At 41.5% G+C, this 20710-nt stretch overlaps 1 long non-coding RNA gene across 6 annotated transcripts in view; it reads right to left on the bottom strand.

The window, feature by feature from the left end:
* The window catches only part of LOC135109279 (uncharacterized), a 308732-nt gene that overhangs the window by 77931 nt on the left and 210091 nt on the right, over positions 1-20710 (bottom strand). For all 6 annotated transcript variants that reach the window (XR_010272642.1, XR_010272641.1, XR_010272646.1 and 3 more), the window contains one exon: positions 10664-10710. This is a non-coding gene — a long non-coding RNA (uncharacterized LOC135109279). The remainder of the gene's footprint in view (positions 1-10663; positions 10711-20710) is intronic.

Below are 20710 nucleotides of genomic sequence, written 5' to 3'. Positions count from 1 at the left end.
CGGTGCGCTGGGAAGTTTAACTTTCAGACCACAATTCCATAACAAGTCAATAGAGGCATTTCAGACCAACCATCACTTTCCCCAGCGGCCAGAATGTTTCCCCCGGTTGCAGCTTTTCGTATTTCCACTGCATCACCGCCACTCTTTATCTGCTCCCTGCGCTGCCACCATTTTCCGACTGATTTTGGCATGAATTTACATCCTTTACAAGGGTCATACTTTTCTTTGCGGTATTTAAACTGTACTTAAGTTTGTATGTGTATGTATGCACGTATAAATCTGCTGAATAAATCTGAGACGAATTTAATTTCTATTACTCCCCCCAGACCCCTTGCAAAAATGTATAAAGAAGATGATATATTTAGAGATAATTATTTCCTCGTCTTTCTTCTTCCCTTTGTCTGTCACATTACCGCCGGAGAGAGAAAGAGAGAGAGAGAGAGAGAGAGAGAGAGAGAGAGAGAGAGAGAGAGAGAGAGAGAGAGAGAGAGAGAGAGAGAGAGAGAGAGAGAGAGAGAGAGAGAGAGAGAGAGAGAGCATTAGCACTTCATCTCCAGGCCCCCACGCTGCAGCATCCGCCTGGGCCGCTGCAGTGTGTGGCTAGTGAGACATGGACTATCTGATGTGCTGCTCGGTAGATTTTTCAGATGCTACATGGGAGAGGCAGACGACGATGACCTGGCCAGTTTCACCAATGGAATAAAAACCGACCCTGCTGTATTTCTACGAGGTGTTGAGTCTTTTAAACTATCGCGAGCCGAACTATTGGAATAAGGAGCGCGCTTGCTGTATTCCCAAGGAGGTGAATTGGAGGTTACCTTTGTTAAACTATCGCTACAATCATGTAAATACTCGTCAATAAATATCCTAGTTCAGTTACACAATTGAAATAAGGAACGCACCTATTTTATTCCCAAGGTGAACGGGAGGTTACCTTAGTTAAACTCAGTAGAATCATGTAATCACTCGTCAATAAAATAAATACATATATATAAAAAAAATACATAATTTAACCTAACCATTGAAAAAAAAAAAATCACACCTGCTATATTCCCAAGGAGGTATGGTATTTGTTAACCTATTCCTAATTAAAAACACTCTTAATTTCTACCTAAGTGGTGCCAAAACGTTTTAAATTACAAGTCCTATGGGAATTGTAGAGTAAAGCAATGGATCTTACGTACTCTTGCCACATCCGCAGAAGCACAAGTCTAATAATGCGCATGGAATGATAAGCCTGCAAAGAGAGAGGAGCTTCATGTACGAGTTTGTTAGAGGAGTGTTTTATATTCTTGACGGTGTCTTACGCGATAACAAGATTGTGTGTCCCCTTTGCATAACAACATACAAACATACACGTGGCAGTCCCTGAATAAAAGACATTACATGCATACCTAATGCCCACCTATCATCTCTATCCATAAATCTATCTAATCTTCTTATAAATCTCCCTACTGACTCGTAACTAATACCATGAATGCCTTTAGAAACCACCACTTATCACCAACACTTGTATGCCTGATGACAATATATTCTGAAGTCAATATTTCTCCCAGAACAACGAAGCTCCAGTAATATCCAAGGAACACTGGCGCGGCTCCCCAGCAAGTGTCGATGATAAAATGAAAACGCGTCAGAATTCGCTCCTAGTAACTTGGCTTTACGCAAACTGCACCTGAGCTCATATCAGCCCCTCGCCACACACACCATCCGCACCTGCTGGCGGCACATTTTTCATTATTTTTTTACACTTAATGCATCAGGACCCCGGATGCATCTTACGCCTCATCTGACGCACGCATGCCTTCCTCATTCCCTCCCTGACACTCATTGGTGCTTGACACTCGTCTTACTCTTCAGAACTGCACTTACTCCTTGCAACTTCACTCCTCAGACTCACCAAAGCAGTCCATTTCTTAAGTTACTTCATGCTACTTGTTTCTCGTCTAACTCATCAGAACTTCACTTCCTCCTTGCTTCATTCACTCAGACTCATCAAAACAGTCCACATATTTATGCCTTCTTGGATTCCTCTGCGACATTTCTTACTACTTTGCTATTCATCTTATTCACCAAAGCACTGGACTTACCTCTTCCTGCTTCACTCATGAGTCTCATCAAAACAGTCCACATATTCCTTTCTTTATCTCTCTTCATATGCATTCCATCACAGGTCTCCAATATTCTCTCGCCACCTTCTCTTCCCTCACAAACTTCCGCGCCCGCCAACTTACGAGTATGCTGTACTCTGAAGCTCTCGTCACTTTGTTCTTGTGAGACATTTATCTTTCTAATGTCCTGTTTGTGGTTGTTATGTGCATCCCTCAGATACGGGGATTTGAAATATATGTCCCGGTAATCCATAAGGGTCGTAAAAGGCGACTAAAGGGGACACACCTCGAGGGACACCAGCATATCAACACACTGCTCTTCTATTTGCACGAGGAAGAAAAGACAAAATCAAGGACAAAAAGAGATGGAGGGATATAGAAAAAGAGGAAATGGAGGGAGAAGAGATAAGAGCAAAGCAAAGCAAACACGCAACCTTCGAGCTAAACTCAGCACAAAACGTAAGTAAAAGAAAGATATAGAAAGATAAAAAAAAAAAAAAGGTGGGGATAGGAGGAAAAGAGATAGAAGCAAAAATAAAACAAACATGCAATCATCGACCTAAGCTGAGTGCAAACCTAAGCAAATCCCACGAGACACAAAATAAAATAGAATCGATGAAAGAAAGAGATGGAAAGATATAGAAAGAGAGAAGGTCGAAAGAGAAGAGACAGGAGCAGAAAAGAAGGCAAACACTCAACCCTCGAGCTAAACCTAGTGCAAACATAAGCAGATCCCTCGAAGTCTTGCGTTCTCAAAAGTTTACGTCTGGGGAGAGCGTTTCCTTCCTCACGCCATAAAGAAAAAGGCCCCTCTTCGTTCTGGCATCCGTAAAGGTGTCACTCTCTCAGGACCTCAAAGCCTCAACACCTCACCGATAAGAGCCACAGGATTCATCGCCTCAAGACAAGATACCCAATGAATGAAGCGAATGAGGCGTTCAGGACGAGCTGTGGTTGGCTCCTGGTGGCGTCTTGGGCCTTGTACTCGTAGCTATGGGCGTGACCTTCAGTATGGCAAGTTTTATCAATGCTTTCCTTCTGTTGCCAAAATGAACAGAAGGGGAAGTGAATGGGGTGAATGAGACGCGTTCAGGGACGGGTTGCAGCTCTCTCCTGGTGGCGTGCAGGGTCTTGTGCTCCTAAGTGGCTATGGTAATGACGTCTTTCACGGTACTTGTTATCAGAAATTCTCTTCTCTGTTACCGAATACATTAAAGATGAAATGAATGGAATGGCAAAGCTGAGGACACATTAGGAAGCTTCACACCTGCAGCAGATACACGATAAGAGTAAATAAGACGTCACACAGGTATATTGCAACCAGAGGCACGAACAGGAAAACTAGAACACAGTGTAAAGTATGATAAAACAGCCGGAAAAGCCGAATAAATATAAAGTGATATTTCCATCCTAATAATCTTTACCTCTTGTCGCCAATATAATGTCTTCATATAAAGAAATAATTGCAGCAACAAAATCATAATGGCTCGTGTTTGCCGAGTATTATTATGTATGAGCGAAGGTAAATTACCGTGATTCGGATATCACTTAACATTGCTGAATATAAAAGTTGATTTTATCTCTCAATTAAACGGGTCAGGCACACAGGTACAGGTAGGGTGTGCTAATTAGGAGCGATTAAGGGCTAAACTATATTGAACCAAATATTACCGCAATCATAAAACCTCGCGCAATGAGTGGATAAAAATCTGGTTATAAATGCTATTACCCTCGTGCATTACAGGCTTATTAATCTATTGCATTATTCATTAAGGTTCTGTGAAGACTGGAATCACACCCGCCTCTCGTGCTAGGAACGGACACAGCAGGAGGGTCTCGAGGGGAAGGAAAAGAGGAGAAAGGCAGGAGAGACAAAGTGCTATATTCTTAAACACTCTGTTCTCTCATCACGACTATTTTCAAAGGCCACAAAGAAGATTAACTGCTTTCCCATGGGTGCTTCTTGTATCAATAATGCAGAAACCTTGTTAAAATATCACTAGAATCATATAACTATTTTTCGAAATAAAAAAAAAAAAAAACATTCACTAGACCCTGTTAAAAGTATTTGAGATAAAACGCTGAAATATTTACGAATAACCAAAGAAGCTTAATCAAAACTTTGCAAAGACTGGAATAACAACAACCTCACGCCCATGGGAACGGTCAAAACAGGAGGAGCAAAAGACAAAGGGCTATATTCTAAAAAGGGAAGAGAAGATGAGTGAGTCAGGTTCCCATGGGTGTCTCTTGTATCGATAATGCAAAAACCTTGTTAAAATACCACGACAATCATATAAACACCCATGAAAGTTCTCAAAAAAACGACAATTAGACCGCGTTAAAAGTAGTTGAGGAAAGAAGCTGAAATGTTTACGAATAACCGAAATGGCTTAATCCCAACTTTGCATTTTCTGAACAAGATCTGCACACTTTGAGAATTAGTATAGCAGATAATAGCAATAAATCAAATACCTGAGTAACATTTCACGATAAATACCTTCAGAATCTTCATCACTATCACCACCATCACCCAAACAATATTCCCGTACCTTACCTTGCACGAGTATGCTGGTAACTATATATAAAAAAAAGAAAAAGAAAATAGAAGAGGGCCGAGCACTAGGAACCTTCTCTTGGGACCCTTTTGCTTCCCACTAACCAGGAAAGTTCTTATCACAGCCACCACCTTGCACGAGAGGGAGGAGCCGTATAGGAGAATGTACGAGGCGAGGATGAGAGGCGGGAGTGGAGTGAGGTGATGAAAAGTGGACGAAAAGAAAGGAATAGCAGAAGAATGCAAGGAGTTCCTGGTAATGGGGTAAAAGAAGCATGTGGAAGATTAGGGATTATTGATGGAACAGTAAGACAAGGCCGTGCAAAAAGGAATGGAATGAAGATCAGAGAAATACAGTAATATCTGAGGAGAGGGAAGAGGAGGCTGCATGTGGGAGAGGCTTAAGAGGAAGCCTTAGTAAGTAAAGCCAAAGATTCGTGAGAGAAAGAGGATGGTGGAAACAAAAGGAAAGGCAGGAAGAAAGCAACTGGAAATCTTACAGGAACTATTTTAGCTATTATGCGAGTGAAAAATGAGTGAAGGATAAGAGAACAGAAGTCAGAAGTCTCGGGGCCGCTAATGGAGGAACGCTGGCGGCCAAAAGATGCAATGAAAAAGACGCTGCGAATATTTTATGAGCGTGTTAAGAAAATGAGAAGGGAAAAATAGGTAAGAGAAAAGCCTTCATCGACGAAATATAAAACTAGGGATAAAAAAAAAATGATGAACCAAGGAGTATGTATAGAAAAATTGAGGTCGTGATTAAATAGGTAAGGGAAAAGCCTTCATCAACGAAATATGAAATTTGAGGAGAAAAAAAAAAAAAAACATGAAGTATAATATAGAAAATTGAAGTCATTATCAAGAATTTACCTGGCAACATATAAGAGACGGACATTAAACAAGCAAGAAAAGGTGCAAGCGTGACATGACACGGTGGAAAATCTTGCAACCATTACTGAAATGAACTGGACACAAAAAAAAAATAAAAAATAAAAATAAATAAATAAATAGAAATAATAAAAAAAAATAAATAAATAGAACAGTTAACTAAAAGGAAACTGAATGAAGTCTGTTAGTTACCTGTAGTATTGAATAGGTCATAAATCAACTAGCTACTTATTTAACACTATTATATCTTATTAAATCTTATTAACACAGGTCTTCGAGTAATTCTGGAGGCCACTTCCACTACTAAATGAGTTACACATTATTTAATCACTTATTCAATACTATTTTATCTTATTAACTTTATCATAATTAACTAACACAGGTGATTGATGAAGTCTGAAAGCCACCTGTTGTATTTAAAGGGGTAGAAATACATATAATTATCCAACATAATTATATCTTATTAACTCTCTTACAGTTAATTAATAGGTGCTTGAATGCAGTTTGGAAGCTAACTATTGTACCTAGTTATTCACCCAACACAATCAGATTTTATTAACTTTACTATAATTAACTAATAGGTGACTGAATTTAGTTTGGAACCTACCTATACTACTAAATGGCCTACAAACAAACGAGCTACTAATCCAATACTATTAGATCCTATCATAATGAACTAATAGGTAATTGAATGCCGTTTGGAAGCTCACATAGTACTAAACAGGGTCAGTCAGGTAGCGTGTCACGACAGGTACGCACAGGTGAACCTCCAAGCTGAAATGAGGGACAGTTGTGTACAGGTTCCCAGGTGTTTGGTTAATTCAATATCGTGTGGTAATGTTTTTCCATCACACTGATAGATTTTTGATATAATTGTTTCGGTTTGTGTATTAAATTTCCTTTCACCAATATTGCGTCATAATTTCATCACCATTGATTCCCGCGGGTGGGATACATACTTTTAATTGTATTTTCGCCTCACGTGCTGCTTGCTGGTCCTTTTGCTTGTACCACACACCCACACACCCACACACACGCACCTCCAAGCAGGCGATAAGAATCTTTTGCTTGTCAAGTGGCTTCCAAATTCACGACCGCGATAAATGATTGAATATGCCAAAATTCTCAGTAAATAAGTCGTTTCTCTTATCAGAAATACAATTATTCATCACAACAATGTTAGTAGTAAATTCATAGGCAGCCTCACGTGTCCTCGTCATTATCATGACCCACACACACAACCATTAAATTACGCAACAATAAACTGTTAATTAACCTTCAGGAAGCACAGAATTGAAAAACCATAAAAATGAAAACATTATGATGAATATTTGTTACCAATTAGCATATCAATAACAAATTGCTCGGTGTACACAAACTGCCATGAATCACTACAATTCTGTTGACATGGAGCAAATACCCTGCCACCCACGGGCCTCACCCCCCTCCCATCAAACACGCAAACAGTTAGTTTCTCTTTAATAAATCTTCCATTGCTATCTGAGACGTGGTTTTTAATCGAAAGCCACTTTGAAACGTTTCTTTTCATTATTCAGCCATTTCTAAACATTGTACTGTCTAGGTATTAGAAAATCTATTCTTTTAATCTCTCTCTTTCTTGTCAGCGCCTGTGAAGATCGTGCACTGTGGTTTTCGGCATGTTACTTGCTGCATATCGCGTACAGTTTGCTTAATCTAAAAATCCGGTCTTGGAAATGTTCGGTAATTCTTTTGTCTTTGCCATCACGCATCTAACTAACGTAAGCTAACCAACCAGACGTAACGTAACCTAACCTAACCTAACCTAACCTAACCTAACCTAACCTAACCCAACCTGATCTAACCTAACCTAACCTAACCTGATCTAACCTAACCTAACCTAACTAGACGTAACGTGACCTAATCTACATACCCTTGAAAAGTAACCCATGGGAATTTCACCCATGCAAAATGAGAGAGAGAAAGAGAGAACATAAAGAAACTGCATCTCCTAACCTAATCTAACCCAACTAAACTCCTAACTCCTAAATTAATCTAATCTAACATAATGTAAGTTTTTTTTTTTTTTTATGCTGGAAGAGGTTAGGTTAGGTAAAGTTAAGATAGGTTAGGTATAGTTAAGTTTGGTTAGGTTAGGTTAGGTTAGGTTAGGTAAAGTTAAGATAGGTTAGGTTAGGTTAGGTTAGGTAAAGTTAAGATAGGTTAGGTTAGGTTAGGTTAGGTAAAGTTAAGTTAGGTTAGGTTAGGTTAGTTAAGTTGTGTGAGCTGAGCATTGGGTGTGAGCATGGGTAGAGTACTTGTAAGTAGAAAATAAGTGAGCGAGAAATCATAACCTACAAGGAAGTTACGGTAGGCAATTTGCAGCACGTGGCAGGAGGGTCCGCGCGGTGCCTCCTTGCTCGCGGCACGTCACCTTAACCTTACGCCGAGTCACGCGCCTCACGTGACTAATGACCAGCCTAACGTGCCCCGTAAATCACCGGCTGACGTGGACAAAAGTGGACACAGCGGGCACGGCAGGAATGCACATCACCGCCATAATGCCACGCTCTACCCATGCTCACAACTAATGCTCAGGTCATACAACTAACCTAACTATACCTAACCTAACTATACCTAACTTAACTGTACCTAACCTAACATAACGTAATCCAAAATGATCTCTAAACATCAATTCTATTCTTACAGATGTCAGGCGGTTTGACTATATTTTTTCTTCATTAATTACCTGTACTGTAAAGAAAACGGGATAGTAAAGAAGAAGGCTCCTCCCCACCCACCCATTCCTCCAACTGTCGTTAATCTTACAAAGAAAACGAAAAATTGAATGCACTTTTCAACACTTTTTAAAGATTATTAGCATCAAACTAACCTTCTTCCAGATTCATAGAGAGAGAGAGAGAGAGAGAGAGAGAGAGAGAGAGAGAGAGAGAGAGAGAGAGAGAGAGAGAGAGAGAGAGAGAGAGAGAACAACAACTACCAATATTCCCTGTGAAACGTGAGAACTCGACAGCAAATTCTGGCACTTTTACCGTGTCACTCGCGTCATCTTCACTCTTGCCTTCCCTGGTCACGTTTCCGTTTAAAAATCCTCTTTATTGCTTCTATTATTAAATTAGATACTTATGTGCTAGCGCCATTAACGTTCACGCGAGCTTTGTAATCTTGGCTATTATGTAATTATATGCAGACTTGTAATCCTGGTCACCTCATTTCCCTTGCCTGTGACCTCGCAATCTGCAGCCACCAAAGCACACTCATGATTCCTAACAGCACGCACCTCGCTACTCGCTGCCTTGCCTGCTGTCACTCCTCAAAACTCCCCCAATCTTTACTGGTCTTGAATTGTCTTTTTACTTCGTTGCTTTTATCTATGTTTTCTTGCTTCTTGGTGTAGTATCTCGTTGTATTTGTATCCTCAATTTCGTTTCTCTTTTCTCTGGTATTTTTCATTTTCGTTGTTATTAATTATGGTCACTTCTTCCTCTTCTTTCTCGTATCTCCTTGTGCTTTTATACTCAATTAGATTCCTTTTCCTGGTGTTGTTTTGATACGTTGCCTTTGGTTATTCTTTCTTCTTTCTCGATCTTTTATGTTATCGTATTTTTTTTTTTTACCGTTATATTTCTTTCTCTGACATTTCCTGTTTTATTCTTTTTTTTTAAATTATGGCTCTTGGTATCATATTCTACACTGCTAATCCGTGCTTCAGTTTCTTCTTTTTCTTCCCTTTTTGAAAATCTCCATAATTTTGCTATTTTCTCCAAATTGTCTCCGTCTGTGCTTCTGAGACTGGTATTATATATATTTATTAAGTTGTCGCCTATCTTCATTAGCCCTCCATCTGCATATCTCGTTTAATAAGTGAATTTTCTACTGCCTTCAGACTAATTTAATTTTAACGCCAAAATATTAATTTCCTCACAAGTTTTGGTACTGCCTATTAAAAGTTTCTCTCTGGAGTTCAGTAGCCTGGCCTTCACCTGACTGATTTTAATTTCGCAGCGGGCAGGAACACACTAACCCTCTTACTGTTACGGTTATCCTCTGTTGACATTCAGGGCGCTGCTTGCATGGACACACGCAGAGAAGAAAGGATAGCAGGTTAATTTCGTCTTTTATAGGTTACAAAACTGTTCAAGAGACTGCTATAAAAATGAGTATAAAATTTACAGCTGATTATGGAAAAAATTGCCTATTGAATGTGAAATTCGTCGCACACTGGCTATCTTCTTATATTACTTTGCTTCTCCTATTCTGTTTTACTTTTGATAGTGTAGCTTGTAACAGCCTCGATAAGGACGATAGGTCAATGAAAATGAAGGCAAGATATGTGAACAGAGAGGGGCAGAGATTTTTCTTTTAACAATGTATTCGTCGTCTTTGCAACAGTGCCATCATTTCATAAGAGAGGAGCGTTAGTTACGAAGCCATACAATCAAAACAAAGCCATTATAGAACCCATTGCCCTCATCACTAAATAAAGAAACATAAAGGTATCGGTCTGGTGATAATACTTTCTTTAGCAATAGTATGATCGGCTTTAGAATAATGCTAACGAGACAGAGACAGTAAAGTTACAATCTCATATAATTTACTTCCTATAGCAATAGTTTCATGTCAACAATAACGTTAACAAGACAGAGGAACTAAAGCTACAATTTCATACAATCCTTTAGCAATAGTCTGATCGCCTTTGTAATAAATGCAAGCGAACTTTATAAATATTTTGGGGAAATATTACACGTATGGCCACTGCAGGAGGTCATTAACAACTGGTAAGTGAGAGTATTGGCACACAAATCTTTTAACAGCTCGTCTCTCAAAATTATCCTTACTACATATTCAAACTGCATCTCCTCCAAAAGTTACTAACCAATTTTAATTCTGTTTGTTTTCCTGGAAAGAGAAACTTATAATGCAAAGAACTGTGGTTAAGAAATAGCAATGTGTGTGATAAAAAAAAAAGTAATATGTCTCAAAAAAAGAAAAAAAAGTGAAAGCAAACTTAACAAAAATTGGGGGAAGTATTACAGGTATGGCCACCTAACTTCTATAAAAATTATAAGCAGATTGAATATAAATTGTTTGGGGGTATTCTGACCTTAATACAGATCCAGGAAGGAGTCAGCCCGCCTCGTGTCCGGCAACCTGGTGGGCAAAGGACACGGCTGTTATTGTATTCAGTCGGCAAGCGGAAGGGTTATGAAAGGGAGACATTACGGCTTCTTGTACGAGGTGGTTATCACGGCAGGATGGGGTGCTTCACTGCAAAGGGTGCGCTGCCTTGCAATTACTTGTCCGCTTCCTTAACCTTGAGTAACCTTCGTGTGCCAAACTGTGCAGACATTTCCGTACAACACTGAACTACATCCTCGTCTCAGACCACAACTGTCATACACAAGTGATATAGCGAGGTACGTCTGAGTTAAGATAGTGAAATAAACCTGCACTTCAGACCACTGCAATGCATTAACTAGTGTCGCTACAAATGATTGAGGTATGTTGGTATGACAGAAACCACAACTGTAATAACTGGTGTGGCGAGAACTGTTGGAGTTATATACTGAGCTGAACCTGTACTTTGAGCTACTGTAATGTGATAACTCGTGCCGCAACAAATGAGTGGGTTATGATAGTGAAATATCACGAAAATGCACCAATAATTTAAAATGAATTAACTGATCAATCTATCTAGCAGAGTAATTCAAGGCAAAACTACCGCACAGAGGGAAAAAGTAGAATACTAAAATATTAAAATCTAAATAATTAATCTATCAGCCAATCTAGAAGTAATTAAAACCAAAAATATCATAACACAAAGGAGACAAGCAGTGAAGAGAAGGGAAGCACCACAGAAAACAGACATCAAACCTTAAAACAAATGAACTAATTACTCTCACAGTAACTCTTAAAACCAAAATTACAACAAACCAGACAAGTGAAGCAAAATAGCACACACAAAACACACTCAAAACTCAGTACACCATAAGAACACACACTCCGCAGAACGCTGAGCTCCAATAGCTACCACAAGGAGCATACAATCCTGTGGCAAGCAATTTCTGAGTTTGGTTTCTCCCTTCACCGCCCTTCAATACCGGAGAGTCAGCCCCCGCGGCCTCCCTGTCTGGTGGTGGTGGTGGTGGTGGTGCATGAGCCAGAAAGCCCTCAGCTCATCTAACGTTTGGTGCTGGAATCCCGCACTCTAAAGCTGTGTGTGTGTGTGTGTGTGTGTGTATGTGTATTGGTGTTACGGCCTGTTTAATGGTGATGATGGTAGCGGGTGTTGGTGGTGTTGGTAGTGGTGTTGGTGGTGGTGGTGACAGAAGATGATTGTGATGAAAAAGAAAAAAAGATGAAAAGAAGAAGAATATGATGATGATGATGATGATTGTGAAGAAGAAAGATTTATACATGAAGGGAATGATGTATGTATCAGTATAAGCTTTTTTATGTGTGGAGGAGGAGAAGGAGGAGGAGGAGGAGGAGGAGGAGGAGGAGGGAGACTGGCCAAGGCAAAAGAAAAGCTAAAAAAAAAAAGGAAAAACAGAAAAGAGAAAAACCCTCTTAAATTACGGCCCCCCAAAAAATTAGAGTAAAAAAAAAAGAAAAAGTTGGCTAATAAAAATGTTGAGCACATCTTATCCTCCTCCTCCTCCTCCTACAACAACAACAACAACAACAACAACAACAACAACAACAACTACTACTGCTACTACTACTACCACTGACACGACAACCTCAGGGAGAAAGGTGAAGGAGCGTTAAGCAGGAAGAGAGCAAAACACAAACAAAACACCAGACAGGAGACGTACTCGTGGGAGAGAGAGCGTGGCAGAGGCAGCTCCCAAGGGCACGCCGTGGGAGGATGTGGTGGTGGTCGTCCCTGTAGTGGTGGTGGTTGTGGTGGTAGTAGTGGTGGTGGTGGTTTATAAACGTCACTGTGATACTGTGGTAACCTTGCAAACGTAAATGAAGACAGACAAAACAACAAAAAAAGAAGGATGAAATAATGAGGAGGAAAGCAAACAAAACGCACTGGAAATTGGAGCAAAAGGTAACTCAATTTCTCACACCACAGAAGACTAACACGATACACCTCTGCCGTGACGTGCAACATTTAGCGTCTGTCTGGCGGGAACACAAAGGCGCCTGACGCGATATCAGGTCTCCAGCGAGGCATTACAGTCTTCGCCGCACGAGAGTCCCCTAAGCTGTTTTGAATTCAGGGAAGCTTGAAAAATGTTCTGTTCCTGGAGGCAAACATATCCCTTGTGATCCCGCGCGGATTGATTGCGATGGAGGAGGAGGAGGAGGAGGAGGAGGAGGAGGAGGAGTTAAGGGGTAGGTCCTCTTTCTGTGTGTGTGTGTGTGTATCTTATCAATTTGTAATGGTACTTTGTCAATAAACTACTACTACTACTACTACTATCTGGTGGTGAAGGGACGGATGGCTCAGTGATGTAGTGATGATAAGGGAAGAAAAAGATAAGAAAGAGATGAGAGGCAGTGACGGAGAGGGATGGAAAGGACAGGAGAGGTGGGAGAGCTGGCGAGCCTGGCTAGTGGGGAGCGGGGAGACGCGAAAAGGGAAGAAGGGGGAGGAAGGGGGCAGATGAGGGATGGAAATGTGGCAGGCGAAGGGGCGGTCATGGGGGAGAGACTGAAGGGGTCTGATGAGTGCCTGGGGGTCTAGAAGGGGGTGTGGAGGGGGTCTAGGTTAGGGAGGGAGCCACAGGCCGCCTCAACACAGAATATTTACGAGAAGTGTATTTCGCTTTCCTTTGCATTAATTTCGCAGAGCACACGCAGCGACGCCAAATATAAAACCCTCCAAGGTAATAATTTAAGACAAGTAAAGGAGGCGGCCTGTGAATTCGGTATTTTCATAATTATTGTGCACGAGAGAGAGAGAGAGAGAGAGAGAGAGAGAGAGAGAGAGAGAGAGAGAGAGAGAGAGAGAGAGAGAGAAAGAGAGAGAGAGAGAGAGAACGTGGAATTAAATAAGAAAAAAAAAAAACCAGGCCAAGGAAACCCCAACGGCTTTTATTCTGAAACGGTCTGCTCTCTCAATACGACTATTTTCAAAGGCCACAGAAATGATAAGCAGGGTTCTCAAGAGTGTTTCTAATCCTAATAATGTAGAAATCTTGTTAATATGTCACTAGAACCATTAAAACACCCTTCAAAATCCATGTAACTTCAATTAGAGCCTTTGAAAAGCAGTGGAGGTGAGACGCAGAAGTGGTTCAGAATACGGTCCAATAAGCAATGCAACGCTTGACCCAGAAGGCGAATGAAGCTTCCCACCTGAGCTGCTCCTCGCCCGTCGACCGGAATCGGGTGGAAATAAATTACTCTTACCTTGGAGATTGCAAAATTCATCCGGGCTCCTAAAGCACTCGATTAATTTAACGTGGAAACTGCAGTATTTCAGCAGAGACTTAGTGTAATGGTGCCAGCGTGTACTTGTAAGATACGCAGTGCAGAGAGTGGATTACAAAAGATATGAGTTAATAATAGACCTATGCATCATTCTTAAGCTTACGTAGATCACACCGTAAGATAACGAGAGAGTAGAGATACTGTTAAGGGAGGAATTTACAACGATAACAAACAAAACAAGCATCTACAGACTCCCTTTCCATTCTTAAGCTTGGATCACACCGTGCGAAGATAAGAGAGAAGAAAATAAGAGGGAAAGAAAGTAAGGAGACCAATTAAAAGGCCAGTTGATCCACACAAGGCATCTCCTGAATCTTTAAAAATTATCATCTGCCGTCATCTCCCCCATATTACCCAAACTTCCCTAATTACTAATAGACGCGATAGTTTAACACCACTTGTCCTTGGAAAATAATGTTCTTCTTTGCTCTTTGTTATAATATTCCATGACTATAAACATTTTTACTTTTTTTTACTTTGACTTATAGCACAGTGGAAGGCTCCTCCCCACCCACCCATCAAACGCAGCAAAGTAATGTAGGTTGGCTAAAATTTCATGAACTACGTGGCATGTAAATATAGCTTGAGAAATTATCATAACGTTTTAAGAGAGAGAGGAGAGAGAGAGAGAGAGAGAGAGAGAGAGAGAGAGAGAGAGAGAGAGAGAGAGAGAGAGAGAGAGAGAGAGAGAGAGAGAGAGAGAGAGAGAGAGAGAGAGAGAGAGAATGTATTTTTATCTAAGTTCTATCCGTGTGTGTGTGTGTGTGTGTGTGTGTGTGTGTGTGTGTGTGTGTGTGTGTGTGTGTGTGTGTGTGTGTTGTGTGTGTGTGTGTGTGTGTGTGTGGCGGAGAGTGGTTCAGCCTTTCCTCCTTTCTTTCCTTTCATTTTTTCTCTCCATGCCCTTCATTCGTTAGCCAGCTTCCCTTCCAAGCACCCTCCCACTCTTTCCTCTCCTTCCTCTCTCCTTTCTCTCTCATCGTAACGTATAAAGTAAGCTTAAAAAGTTGGACTATCATCAAAACCGCGATTTATATCTTAAAGGTCAGAGGAGAGAGAGAGAGAGAGAGAGAGAGAGAGAGAGAGAGAGAGAGAGAGAGAGAGAGAGAGAGAGAGAGAGAGAGAGAGAGAGAGAGAGAAGGAGAGAGAGAGAGTCATTACCCTATCATATTTTAGTATGAAGTCTCCTTTGTTCCTATCATACACTTACTCCTGTCACTCTTTACATCTCTCCCCACAGCAACCCTTGACTCAACCAACGGCCTTGTCAACATCACGAACCCACCTCACATCACCTGAAAACCACATCGAACCGCCCCCACCCCCCTCTCTCTCTCTCTAAGGCGCACGAAGGGTCAGGCCAGTGAGTTCCAATGACCACCTGGCTGGCAAACTTCTTTTCCTTCTGGTTTTTTAGTTTCTCCCGCACATTTCACTGACTGGTTGGGTAAATAAGGAACACGACGGCTTTGCGGATGGATGGATGGTTGGCTGAGATTTCTGAAGTAGGCTTTTGGTTGTCTGGGAGGCTGTGAGCTTTTGGAACTTGCTGGGTGAGTAGTTGTGTGGTCAAGTGACTGAGAGTGGGTAGCTAGCTGGCTGGAATAATGGCTGACTGGCTAAGGCGGTGGATGGCCTTGAAAGTAGCTAAACTGGTTGACCGGGGAGTTAGATTAGATTTAAGAATGCATAGCTAGCTGGCTTGAGGACTGACTGGCTTTATGAGTGCCTAGATGGCTGGCTGGGAAGAGTAGTGGCTTTGATGGTGAGTGGCTGAGCTGTGTGGCTGGTCTGGCTGGCTGGCTGGCTGGCGGGCTGGGTAGATGGTAGTACAAGCAGGGATGAAATTTGCATTTAAAACAGGGAAGGGTTGGGATGCTTCGGCTATCTCACCTGAGAAACTAGAATGAACCCTCGCTTGATCCTTGAATCCTCGCTTCCCCTATACCACAGCACGGGGAGAAGGAGAACCAGGACAAGGAGAAGGAGGGAAAGCAAGAGAAGAATATACAGAAGATAAGAAGATATACCGCATAGCAAGGTGATTGGTTATATCTGATGTCAAGTAAACACACACACACACGAGAGAGAGAGAGAGAGAGAGAGAGAGAGAGGAGAGGAGAGAGAGGAGAGAGAGAGAGAGAGAGAGAGAGAGAGAGAGAGAGAGAGAGAGAGAGAGAGAGAGAGAGAGAGAGAGAGAGAGAGAGAGAGAGTATGGTTGTCACTTTCTATCAATACAATGGGAATAATTAGAGTGAGCGCAAAAAATAAATAAATAGTTAGCTAAATGAAGGTGATGAAAGGAGTTTATTTCCGGAGCATTGTGGTGAAAAATACACAATGGCAGTTACGGGAAATACGTGGAATTTATCTGTAAAAAAAAAAAAAAAAAGCCAGAGGTTAATTTTAAAGTAACATGTTTTTATAATACGAATTTTCAAACTGCATTTCTCTTTACATTGGAAATATAAAGCCAGCCGTGAAACTGTGTCAGAACACGAGAGAAAAAAATCAAGTGTTTAAAAAAAAAAAAAAGTCATGAGGAATTAAAAAGAAAATTCAAAGCGAGAAAACAAAAGCAAAAGAAAAAAAGGAAAACAGAGAAAATAAAAAGTTTTCAATTCAAACAATATTCATAATTTTTACACGAAACATTTTACGAGTATATACCTTTCGTACCGTCTTTTACAGTACTCGAGCAATATACTGCACTCCCATCCTACTGTGTCTAGCGTTACCTTTCAATATTAAGTCCACTGATATGCTAAGAATAAAAAAAAAAAAAAAAAAGACCGTTGTAGTACCAGCCAGGAGCATTACCAGACACCAAAGAACAAAAACGAAGAACAAGCAGCAGCATCAGACATGTTGATCCTCATTATATTTATCAACATATAGAAATTACTGAATATTACCACCCCTCAACTATTACAACCACCACTTCTACCACCATCACTACTACTACTACTACTACTACTACTACTACTACTACTACTACTACTACTGCACTGCCACATTTGAAAGTATAATGACGGCCAAGATCTGGAGCGGCAAAATAGTAAAATGATGAAGCAATAAAAAAAAAAAAAAAAAATCGCTACCTGAATCTGGAAGCCTGACCTCCAAGTCTCGAAGGAGGAGGAGGAGGAGGAGGAGGAGGAGGAGGAGGAAAAGAAGAAAAAGAAGAAGAAGAAGAAGAAGAAGAAGAAGAAAAAGAAGAAGAAGAAGAAGGAGAAGAAGGAGGAGAAGGAGAAGGAGAAGAATGAGAACAACAATAACAAGGTGCTTGGTAGGAGGAGGAGGAGGACGAGGAGGACGAGGAGGATAAAGAGAAAAAAGAAGAAGAAAAGGAGAAGGAAAAGAAAGAAAATCTCTTAAATAAGAAGAAAAAACTGAAGAAGCAAAAGGAAGATAAGAGGATAAAAGCACACGGTGATAAATTTCAAGCAGGAGAAAATGTAAAGAAGAAAAAGAAGACGAAGAAGAAGAAGAAGAAGAAGAAGAAGAAGAAGAAGAAGATTAAGAGGAGGAGGAGGAGGAAAAAGAAAGCAAAGGATAGTCTTGTGCTTAGAATAATCACTTGTAGATCTTTGTATTCCGTTTTCTGTCAAGTTATGCAAGTGCCCCCTTAGACGCACCAGTTTCCCCCCTCCGCTTGCCTGCACGAGAGTCTACCCAGTGGGAAACACGTCGAGGGGCGCGCTCTGGCCTTGATAACGATAAGGAGAGAAGATTAAAGCATTTGTAAAGGAACTTAGCTATATTCATGCAGTCTTATCTGTTGTTAAATTTACCAAGCTTTTTTTTCCCTTTAGTTGTTGTATACTTGTCTGTCTGTCTGTCTGTGTGTGTTTCAGGTATCTATATTTTTACGGGGAAAGCTGTACATTTTTATATTATTCAGACATGTCTCACTTTTTTTTTGTTTGGTTATTATATCCAGCCTCTCCAACCCCCTCCCTCCCCTCTCTCTCTCTATGTGTGTGTGTGTGTGTGTGTGTGTGTGTGTGTGTGTGTGTGTGTCCGGACGCGCAGCAATCCACTACTCATCTTCACTTAAATCCTTCCACAAATATAATTTTTACCTCCTATCGTGTGTCTGTCTGTCTCACCCTGCCCCACCCAACCCGCCCCGTCCCGCCTCGCCCTGTCCCGCCTGGTTCACGTCCCGTCCCGCCACTTTAAATAATCGATCAGCCGAGGCGGATACGTACGTAGGGACGGCGTGCTTAGAGTAAACGGTGCGCGGAAATGTGCTTCCGTCGCGCTCTTTCATTCAGGGGAGAAGGGAAAGGGACGGTGGTACTGCTGCCGGGGTGTTCTTGTTCTTGTTTTTTTGTATTCATTGCTACTCTGGTGTTACTATTGCTACCACGACTACTGCTGCTACTGCTACTGTTGTTATTATTGCTAATTTTTGGTATTGTAACTACTACTGCTACTGCTATTTCTGGTTGTACAGTTGCTGCTCCTACTGCTGCTACTACTGCGACTACTTCTACAATACACAACAGACAGCGATACAGACATCACAACCGCTTTCCCAAATCCCGCTACAACTATTACTACCACTACTACTACTACTGCCGCAACTTCTACTACAGTTACGACAAGAAAGACAACGACACACACACACACACACACGCGCGCACAGTGCGGCCACGTTCCCATAATGCAAAGCTCATCAATCATCACCACGCCGCCACAAACTTCAGGTGACCTTCCGCACGCGAGATAAGAATGCTGCATGGGTGCTGTAAATTCAAACTACACACGCATACAGACGCACGTACGCACTATTTCATTCACACAAGATAGCCATCAGGATGCGATAAGGGCGAGAATAAATATATGAAGCACTGAGGCTGTTGGAAGCAGGAGAAAGTGCATTGGAGCTTCCTCAAACATCGTGAAATTTGAGCACGTATAGGAAACACACTGAATTTACTGAGTGTTCGTGGCGGATTCTGTCTTCACTATATATTTTCTACCCATTGGCGTTTTAAATATTTATTGGCAACCTACGAGAGAGAGAAAACTTTTGAAACCCAGTGACTATTATTTTATTTCCCCGTGATAAATGTTGTGTTTTGTACTTTTGTTGTGGGGAGGGAAGGGTTGTGGCTGGTGATGAAGGGCGAGCGGCGCAGGTAAGAGCGGATGGGCAGGTAAGCTTGGCCAGTGCATGTGTGTGTGTGTGTGTGTGTGTGTGTGTGTGTGTAGGTGCTGCGATAGAGGGTCACCGAACCCCAGTGGCAGTAGGTTCTCTCTCTCTCTCTCTCTCTCTCTCTCTCTCTCTCTCTCTCTCTCTCTCTCTCTCTCTCTCTCTCTCTCTCTCTCTCTCTCTCTCTCTCTCTCTCTCTCTCTCTCTCTCTCTCTCTCTCTCTCTCTCTCTCTCTCTCTCTCTCTCTCTCTCTCTCTCTCTCTCTCTCTCTCTCACACACACACACACTCTCACACACACACACACACACACACACACACACACACACACACATCACACCAACGTTGCCATCAAGAACAATTAGTTAGCGTGAATCACACTGATTCTGCGACACTGCAAATATATTGGCTGATGAACTGGAATGGATAAAGAACATAAACATCATAGAATAGAATGAAACGTGTGATAAACGTGCAGTGGAGAGGGAGTGGGATGGAGGATGACGGGGGGGGGGACACGGTTAGGATTTGTCAGTAGGGGCTGCAGTGTTAGGGGCGTGGGAGGAGGGTCGTGGTGGTGGAGGAGGGGTGTGGGGGTTAAACTGTGGTGGTGATTGTGGTGGCGGTGGGAGAGTGAAAGTTTCATGAGTATTTAATGCGTTCAAATATTCAGAATGTTTGCCTTGAGGACGGACGCCTTCTGTGGGCCTTCTTTTTCCAGTCTTTTGGTGCCCTTGGCTTGAAAGAAAGAAAGAAAAAAAAAAAAGTATGGTGCGTTAGGTTCTTGATCTAAGTGTTGCTGATGTCCTGTTGATCAATGGTAGACAGGCTGGAATACAGGAAGAACTGGAGATAAGAGAGTAGGAACAGGATACAATAGATTTGGAGTGTGAAGGAAGGAGCCGACAGCAACTTTACGGATAGAAGGAAGAAATCAACATCAATAACAGTCAGAATAGATTGATAGTATGAAAGAAAAAGACCGACATGAATGATAGGGAAGCGAGTAGAATAGATTGACAATGTGAGGAAAACTGACATCAATATACAGATAGAAGACAATGAGAGCGTGAAGCAAGGAGTGGGTATCAGGAATAAAGATAGAATAGACTGCAAATGTGAAGCAAGGGACAAAAAATAGGGACCTAATATATTGGGAATGTGAGGCAAGGAGTGGGTATCAATAATAGGAATAGAATAGATAGATAATATGAAGCAATGAATCCACTTCAATACCAGGGACCAAATTAAGTAAAAATTGATAATAACTTTTTTTTTTTCCTCCGCAGCAGCACGTCCTGAAGTTCAGCCGCGGAATTCAAAACACAGAGAGCCAAGGTGAGGAAGTTGTGACAGGAAACAGACGAGTCTTCCAACACTAGCGGCCTTAAAACTGCCATATAACTGCCGCAATACCGGAGTCTGACCTTTTCTCTTATATATACGTGAATAGGGAAGAAGACCGGAGTTTCTGCATTTATCATGTAGACTCAGCCTTCTTTTTATCTTTTTTTTCCCTCCCCAGAGTCTTCCATTCCCTGCC

This window comes from Scylla paramamosain, chromosome 18 (genome assembly GCF_035594125.1).
Source record: "Scylla paramamosain isolate STU-SP2022 chromosome 18, ASM3559412v1, whole genome shotgun sequence".
NCBI classification, from domain to species: Eukaryota; Metazoa; Arthropoda; class Malacostraca; order Decapoda; family Portunidae; genus Scylla; species Scylla paramamosain.
This window is presented reverse-complemented; position numbering and strand designations above follow the sequence as displayed.